Here is a 10,056-nt window from a genome sequence, read left to right on the forward strand (position 1 = left end):
CATTATCGAGGTTTATGGTATTCAAAAGGTGTTTTTGAAACCATAATTGCTTTTTTAAAAAGACATCTGTAGTTTGATTAACTTAATAGCCAATTAGGGTTAAATCAAATGTTGTAAGAGCTTTTTTCCTGGTATGTCAGCTAGAAGTTGGAGCTTTCCCAGGGAAGATACTTTAATTTAATTAAAGTATTAATTAAAGAGATACTTGCTTTTTGCCTGGGAATAACTGGCATCAGCAGTTACTCCACAAGAAGAATGTAGAAATCTATTATGAAGGAGATTAATTAGCCCAGTGGTCACATGAACACATCAGTTATCATGTTTTATGTCCCACTATTCTCTCTTGCTATATCTTCACTTCCTAATTTGGAGTCTTAAGATCCCACTGTGAAATTCAGTTCCCATTTTTGCTGCAATCTTATATATGTGTATAGTTTCCAAGGCATGGTTATTGCCATCAATATGGTTGTTTGTGTGTGTGTGCATGCACATGCTGGAAATTGAACCCAGGGCCTCTTGCATGCTAAGTGCATACTGTACCAATGAGCTATGCCCTAATCCCAGGGATCAGTATGTTTTATACACTAGTATGTTCTTGTCTCCTGTATTCCAGATATACATTAGTAACTGAGGTCCAAAGATATTCTTCTTGCTACTCTTCTCCTTAGCTGATTTGGGTTTGTTCCCTTTTATGTTTTATCATATTAACATGAATTTGGTTTGGAGAAGACATAATAAATGTATATTCCATTGACCATTTTGAACCAAAAATCAAGGTCATATGTTTGTAGTGAAATTGCAAGGATAATTTTCAAAATATTGTTTGTTTTGGTCTCCTTTAGATGACTCCAGGATTTGGCAAACAATTTACATTTTGACTTCAAAGGAAGGATGTTATTGTTTTGCCAAAGAAGCAATGCTAAAAATATGTTAAAAACTACTCTTTGTTTTTCATTGATTCTTTTAATGTGTAAAAACAAAAGACAAAAAAAAAGACATTCAAGTAATTTGACTACAGGGTTATCATTTAAAATATGTTTGTGAGGTTACTATCTGGAGAGAGTTTTCCTTGGGCTTCTCATACATCTACACAAGTCTTGCTGGGTGTATCAAGTTTGCAAAATCTTGGCTCCTCTTTTGCCCAGGGTATTTCTAATAGTTGTTCTTCAGCTAGTTACCTTGAGAGATGTGGTAGCATCTCACCCACAAACAAACAAACAGGTTTGCTTAGTGCTTACTATTGAAATGGTGGATTTCCCAAACTCAGTTATTTCTCAACTGCAGCACAAATACACTATGTGCATAACATTCATCTGGGCCCATCACATTGCCCCCTGGGACCTGAAGGCAAGAGAACTGACACATATATGCTGATGCTCATAGTTTTGCTGTGCTGTAAATAATAACAACCCTTTGTCTCTTACCTAAGGAAATCTGGTGTCTTTTGCTTGGCATCCAAGAACCAATAACAGACTAATTTAGCTTGTAAGTAGTGTATAATGAAATCCTCAATGTTTTGGAACCTCTATCACTCTCCTTATTAGATTTAAATTTCCATTAACTTAATTTTTGGCTTTCACAAGTTTCTGGATTCCTGAGCTCAACTTTGATTGGATAAAATATATGTCTTGGGGAGCTGGGGTTGTGGCTAAACGGTAGAGTACTTGCCTAGTTCGAGGCCCTGGGTTTGATCCTCAGCACCACATAAAAATAAATAAAAGGTATTGTGTCCATCTACAACTAAAAATATTTTTTAAAAGCTGTGTGTCTTGGGCTGGGATGTAGCTCAGTTGGGAGTGCTTGCCTAGTATATGGAAGGACCTGTGTCTAATACTTAGTAACACAGAGGGTGGGAAGAGAGAATCTTTTATGGTTGAGAGTAACCGTCAGCACCTTCTCATAGATGTAGTTATATTGGATATGGAGCTTGTTTGTTGTTTCTCTGTTGATTTACAGATTAATATCACAGTAAACAAATTAATGTAAAGTTGGTCCATTTGTATATATCCATATATATTACTGAAGTAGGCAGGTAAAAGTATAATATAAAATTCACTTGCAGAACATAGTCCCCTGGTGCTATAAATAATAATTGGAAATTCTTATACCTAGGGGAGAAAAATGTTTATTAGTATTAATCTTTTTCAATTACTTCAATTTAACTAACAGTTACTGAGCACCTATTCATTCTATATAATGGGACTACAGAGATAAATAAGAAATGATAGTCCAGTAGATGTGAGAGAGATACATACATTATATCTAAATGTGATGAGTATCAGCAGAAATATATCCCAGGGACAGAAGTAGAAGAAAATGATTAACTGTTTAGGTAGAGGGTGATAGGTAGTTTTTCAGAGAGGGTAACATGTGAACTTTGATGGGTGAATAGAAGTCTCACAGGCAAAGAACATAATTGACAAAGGATAATTATGTGCAAACACACACAGAGGCATGAAAAGCAAGACATGTACAGATAATTCAAGAATATTGTCTGAATTGCTCTAAGTTCCCAGGTTTCCTGAATTTTAATCAAATGTTTATTCTGTTGCATTATATAGTTATAAACTCTCAAATAAATATTTAAAGTTACTTCGCCTTTTAACCTTTCTGCTTGTTCTTAAAAGCAGTCCCAAGTGTAACACTTTCATTTATTACTAGATTGCTTTTTGCTTCTAAATTGTTCCTTTTTACAACTTTTATAGGTAGAACTAGTTAAAAGAACATTAACTTATGAAATAGTAGCAAGATCAGATTCGAACCTAGATCTCTAAACTGAGAGACAGAATCAACATTTGAAGAGCAGGCTTTACAAAGGAGTTTGAGGGTTAGAAATCATGGAAACCAAGGAATACAAGATTAAAATAAAAGGATGAAATGAAGTCAAATGCTATAGAAAGTTCAGGTAAAATGAGGACTGATTGCTTTCTATAAGTATCCATTTGATTTCACAGGGTTTTCATGGAGTGGTGGTAAAGGTTGGACTGAAGGGCTGGGGATGTGGCTCAAGCGGTAGCATGCTCGCCTGGCATGTATGCAGCCCGGGTTTGATCCTCAGCACCACATACAAACAAAGATGTTGTGTCCGCCGAAAACTAAAAAATAAATATTTAAAAAAAAATCTCTCTCTCCCTTTAAAAAAAAAGGTTGGACTGAAGATTGGTTGGCTAGTGGAGTCAAGATATTCTTTGAAGATGTTTGACTGAAAGGGAAAAAGGGAAGATAGCAGACAGAGTTATGGGAGAAATGAATGGATGGATGAAATCACTTAGAGAAATTATGTCATCACTATTGGAGACCATATACTCTCTTTATAATGATATTTTCTATTCTTAGATATAGGGACTTTACTAATATGAAATTCCAAGATAACTTACAATTTTTTAAAAAATTGCTTTACTGCTTACTGTGGTTTGGATATAGTTGAGTGTGTCCCCAAGAGTTCATGTGTTTGGTCCTCGGTGTTATGGTGGGAGATGGCAGACCTTGGCAGGTCTTAGTAGGGGATTTTTAGGTCGTTGGGAGCATGCCCTTGGAAGAGCCTGTGGGACTCCAGCCTCTTTTGACTTTCTGGTTTTGAGATATATTCTTTTCCCACACATGTTCTTGCCATTTTGATGCCCTCTACACTTTGGTCCATGCTAGCGGTGGTTCTGGACTTTGACTTGAACTGTGAGCTTAATAAATCTCAGGTATTTCATTATAGTAACAAAAAATGGACAAATACACTGCTCTACCCATAATATACAGAAGAAATTTATAATAAAACCTGTCTCAGGCACAACTCATCCAGCTGATGTAGAATCATTATGGACATAATTGGTACAAATATGGGCAGACACTGGTGCTGTAATTAATGTCTCAAAACCTTGAGCTGTGTTGTTTTTAGTGATGTGACTTTTTTTTTTTTTTAATGAGGAAATGACTCTTGGTCCAAAACAAAATAAAATACAATCTTTCCTGGCATTTCTTGACCTACTCATGTATATTTTAAAATAGTATAAAAAATTCATGTACTTATGTTAATGTGTGAAAAGGAATTTGGGTGTAGGCTTAAATAATTATAACCAGGTGTTTCATTTATGTGACTGGTTGAAAGTTGAATGAAATGTAGGATACTTTTTCCTTGTGCAGGACTGTCTCAAACATTGCAAGAATTAGGTATTAATAGCCCCATTATACTAATTGTCAGTACCAACCTTCAACAACCACAGATTCCCCCCAAATTTCCAAATTCACAGTTCCCTTTGGGGATGCCTGTATATGCAACGCCAGTGAAGAAAGGGAGACTGAAAAAAAGACAAGATATATTATTGTCCCTGATAAAGTGGAAGATGATGACATTCAGAATAGAATTAGAAAGCTTAGATATAGAGCAGCACACATATTCATATCTATGTGATGTCATATTTCCCATCAATGAATGATAACCCTGGTTTGAGGATTTTTAGGGCTGGTAAATTATTTCTGTTTTTAATTCTTTAAGTACTCTTCTAACTTGGAGTTCCTAGTCTTCATTTTGAATTTTTGGCTAGTAGGATTATTTATTTAAGTAAAGACTAAAATTTGAACACTATGAAAAATCACTTTTAAAGAGAAACATTACCTTTTTAATTACAAGTCAAAAATGTTGAAAATTCCAGAGAACATGTATCAGTTTCTTATTGCTGCAGCAAGAAATTACCACAAATGTAGTGACTAAAAACAATACAAACTTATTATATTAAGATTCTAGAGATCAGAAGTTAGAAAAGGATCTCAATGGGCTAAAATCGAGGTGTTCGCAGGACTGTGCTCCTTTCTGGAGGATCTAGAGGAAAATCTGTTTCCTTGCTGTTTCTGGCCTCTGAAGGTAGCCTTGGCTCATGGCCCTTTCCTCTGTTTTCAAAGTCAGTGATGTAGCATCTTCTAATCTCTCTCTAACTCTCCTGCTTCCCTCTTCTGCTCTTAAATCCCCTTGTGATTACAGTGGACCCACCTGACTCTTTCCATGTCAATATTCTTTCTGGCACATAAGGTAACACATTCACAGGTTCTGGAGATTAGGACATGGACATCTTTGGGAAACCATTATTCCATCTGTTCCAAAAAGGTAGTGTATGTAGTATGGGTTGAAATATGGATGCATTAAAACATTCTATTTTGCTCTTATAACTCCTTTTAAATTTTGAAGCAAAACTAAGAATTCTAATTTTCATCAAATTTTAAGTAGCACCATAAATGCAGAGTAGAGATTAGCAAAAGTATTGATGGTAAGGGAGAGAGGCTGGAGCAAACATTTTTGTATACAAGATATAGTTCTAAGCCTGAGTTTTGTTTTCAGATTGAATACTTAATATTTGATTTCATGATTTTTGCCATACCACATTTTTAAGCATTATCAGTGTTGGGGCAAGCTTTATATACTGTGTCAGTTCTCTTTCCATTACTATAAAACATACCTAAGATAATCAACCTATAAAGAGAAAATGTTTATGTTGGTTCACAGTTTTAAGAGTTCCAATTCATGATTAGTTGGCACTGTTGTTTTGGGCCTATGGTGAGGCAGCATATCATGATGAAAGTGCTTGGCAGAGCAAACCCACTTACATTAGAAGTAGGTAGAAAGGAGGGGAAAAAGGAAGGGGCTGGAGTTTCACAATCCCCTTCAGGTATATGACCCCCAAAACATAATGACCTCATTGTAGGCCCTACCTCTCAATGGCTTTACCACTTCTCAGTAGTGCTGCCCTGGGGACCAAGCCTTTAACACATAGGCCTTTAGAAAGCATTCAAGATCCAAACTAGAGCCTATCCCATACTTTGCTATTTCCTGCTAGGATTTTCAGATATTTTTGGAATTTAGCATCTATTCATTTTTTAAAATTAAAAAATTAACATGAATTCATGCTTTTTAAAAAAGTAAAAAAATACATAAAAATATATAAGGCGAAAAGTTAAAAGCTGGGGCTGAGGATATAGGTCAGCATTTGCCTAGCATGTGTAAGGCCCTGGGTTCAATCCCCAGCACATACATACACACACACACACACACACACACACACAAAATAAATAAAAAATTAAAAAAGCTAAAGCTTACCCTACCTCATCTTATTCCTTTCTTCATAGTAAAGCATAGTTAATAGTTTGTTCATTCCATAAACAATTTCCTAGAATAGCATCACTTTGACTTTTTACTTACATAAACAACATCATAGTAATTATACAGTTCCAATATTCTTTGTACTACATCTTCCTGTCTCTATACTACATGTATAGTAATTTCTAGTTGAGTGCCCATAGATATTAAGGTAATAGAGTGAGAGCTGGGTTCTAATTCCAGTTTTGATTCTGGATACGCCTTTAGACAATAGTTTTTTGGTACTCATTTTACCCAATTTAAAAAGTAAATGGAAATAATGATACTTATTTCACTGAGTTGTTATGATTATAGAATTTGTGAATATTACTTAAGACAAATGCATATATATATATCATATATGATATATATATATGCATTTGTCTTAAGTAATATTCAATATATATATATCATCTAGAGGGGCCCAGCAGTATAATAGCCATTTAATGGCATCTTCTCAATTTTATACTCATTTTTACTGCTTATATAATTATTATTTCATGCTGATGAATCATTTACACTACTATCAAAATGTGAATCATTCCAGATGGGAGATCTAATTGAATACACTACTATAAACATTCAAACATATCTCTTTTTTTTTGGCTTCTATTGAATTATTTTCTTAAGATAAAATATCTGTCAAAGCCTGTGCAATTATCTGGGGCTTTTGCCCAGTACTGTTTTCCAAAAGGATTATACCAGTTTTCAATATCTTTATCAAGGAATTATTCAAACCTTCTTGGCAGAATTTAGAAAAAATTTGCTACCTCAGTAGTCATAACATGGATATGTTAATATCTATTTTAATTCATACTTTATTACATCCTTCCAAGCATATTTATTCAAATGTTTGCTGTTATTTGCTCTTTTTCATTTATTCTACAGATTCTTAGTTTATTTAGCATATGGCTGTGTCCCTATTGTAGAGACTGGGATATAGCAGTAAATAAAACTGACAAAAATCCCCTTATGGGAATGATTGTGTATACAGATCTATTAAAACTATAGTTTTGTGCTGGGGTTGCAGCTCAGTGGTAAAGCGCATGCCTCATATGTGTGAGGCACTAGAGTTTAATTCTCAGCACTGCATATAAATAAATAAGTAAAATAAAGATCCATCAACAACTAAAAAATATTTTAAAAAATCTATAGTCTCTTAGGTACTATATCAACTAGGGCTTTTCAAACTAGCTTAAGCAAACTTTGAGAGTATTTGACCTTTCATTTGTAGAGGATGGGTAGAAGTAGGCACAGCCATGTCAACATTATCTTCCTGGGGAAGCAATTTACTCGAAGATTTAAATAAGAAAGTGATTTAAATAAGAAGATTTAAATAAGAAAGTGATTTAAATAAGAAAGTGATTTAAATAAGTAAGATCTTTTTAAAAAATTTCTTTGGCTGTGCTTGAGATAGAACCCAGGCCCTCATGCACATTAAGCAGGAGCTCTACCACTGATAAATATATAAAAATGTCAATATATTTATCATAGAGTAGAAAAAAATTTTTTATATGAGTTCTTTAAAGGTAAAACAGTTTTCAAAGAAATTTCCAACACTTGCCTTTAGCACCTGTTTCCCTTTGATAATCAGTTCTCTCTATGCCTTGAAGGTAAGATCAGTGGGAAGTCTTGAAAGTCATTAATAGACTAGTCAAAACCAATTCTTAGTTGAGTAAAAGTAAGAAAGAATGTCCCTTAATGCATTTTCAGGTTTTGGTGATTACAAATAAAGTCACCATAAACGTTTTCAAAGTGTCTGAACCATTTGCATTCCTATTAGCAATGCATGAAAGTTATATTTGTTTCAGCAAATTTCATATTCACCAATACTTATATAGTCAGTTTCTTATTCTAAAATATATGTATCTCATTGTGGTTTTAATTTGCATTTTTCTCATGATTTAATGAGGTGAAGTATATTTTCATGTGCTTGTCACTTATATATCCTCTTTGGTGAAGTATTTGTTTAAGTCTTTTGCCTACTTTTTCAGTTGCTTCTCTTTTCTCATGCTTGAGGTTTTTTTTTTTTTTTTTTTTTTTTTGGTACCTGGGATGAACTCAGGGGCCCTCTGAGTTGCTTAGCACTTCACTTTTGCTGAGGCTGGCTTTGAACTCCTCATCCTCCTGCCTCAGCCTCCCAAGCCACTGGGAATACAGGTGAGCACCACCCTGCTTGGCTCATGCTTGAGTTTTGAGAGTTCTTTATATACTCTGAATAAAACCTTTAAGTATGTGTCATGTTACAGAAAACCCCAATTCATAAATGAGACATTTGAGAATGTTTAGTTAGGTGACTATGAACTAATTCCACTGTCTTGAGTTTTATAACTGATTTAAATGATTTTTCAACGTTTATGTGAGAAATTGTTTTCTCTATCTGTAAAATGAGGGGAATTTTTACTGTCAAATCAAAAATACTTGCCTGAAAGCTCGATAAAGGTATTCTGTATTAAAAAAAAAAAAAAATGACTAGCCCAAAACACAGCAGAGGCTCTGCTTTCGGTTAGAATGTAAGCAGAGAAATGTACCACCCAGGAATAAACATGAAAATACTGAATCCAAATGACATTTGGAATCTAATGAAATTTAGAAACTGATTTCTAAATTAGTTTAAGTGACTCAGCAACCCTGTATGGAAAGAATTGAAAGAAAATCTGCTTTATCTTCCCATAATATATACCTTGAAAAAAAAGGAACTATAGAAAAGATCTGTGTTTGACAGTGAAGCATGCAAGCTCCTTTTAATTAATATTTGCACCTGCATTTCTGATTTGCAAAAGATGTGTAAATTTCAAAATAGAAAAATGTCAAGTTTGTTACAATATGAACATGTGGTTCAGTGCTCTATGCAGTAGAGCATGTTGCCTTGCAAATTTGGATTCTTAACTGGTTCTGATCGTTACTATAGTTAATCTACTTGAACTGAGCAATTCTTAGTTTAAACTGGACCTAAAATCTCTAGTAGCTGCAACTGCTTGAAGCTCCTCTGGTACAGTACGCCCTTCCTCCCGACTCTCATGCAAAAGGTCACCTTCTAAGATTGACTAATGTACTCATTTGTGTGGGCGAAATTTCCAGTCCACTCCTATCTTCCTGAATAGTTCTCCAGGCTCAGAACTCCTCCACCGCACAAATCAGTTATTTCCTGCAGAGCTAGGTACAGGATTAACCACCTCGGGGACCAGCAGCAGGCATGGATCATTTCCTTTTCCCGCTACAAAGCACGTCTCCAGCTAAAAATGTTTTTCATTTGTCACATTTCTGTTAATTCTTGAGGAAAATAAGTTATAGTTCGTTTCCTGCCACAGAATCTTCCCCTGTTTCATAGCTATGATGTCTGGGTAAAAATAGCTCACATTTTTTGCTTAAAAAATAACGGCTGGGGCTGGGGTTGTGGCTCAGTGGTAGAGTGCTCACCTAGCCATGTGAGGCAGAAGTTCGATCCTCAGCACCACATAAAAATAAACAAAAATAATAGCAGACGGAGTTTAAAAATAAAAAATAACGACTGCGCAAATTTTATAGTTAGATTTGTTTCAAATACGAAGACCGCGCCTCCTAACTAGTAAGGCGGGATATACCCAAGGAGTGAGGGACTGTGGTGGAGAGAAGCCTGCAGAGACGTCCGCTTGTCAGGCCCAGGGTCCGCCCAAACCCCAAGGGCAAGGTCCGCCTCACCACGGGAAGTTCGGGGCGGCGGGATCAGTCCAGCTGCCGCTTCCGGACCTGCTTCTCTGAGAGCGCAAGAACTCGCTTTCCCAGCAGGCCCCGCGCGGGCCCGGCGACCTGCCTCCTCGTGGTGTGGCTTTCGGCGCGTTCCGGGTCCTGTCACAGCGCAGCCCGCGAGCCCCGCCTGCGGCCCTTCCCCCTGGCTCCACGCTCCTTCTCCGACTCCCGCGAGTTCCAGTCCCAGCTTCCAGCTCCCCAACCCCGCC

The sequence above is a fragment of the Marmota marmota genome, unplaced genomic scaffold (assembly GCF_001458135.2).
Source record: "Marmota marmota marmota unplaced genomic scaffold, marMar, whole genome shotgun sequence".
Taxonomy (NCBI): domain Eukaryota; kingdom Metazoa; phylum Chordata; class Mammalia; order Rodentia; family Sciuridae; genus Marmota; species Marmota marmota.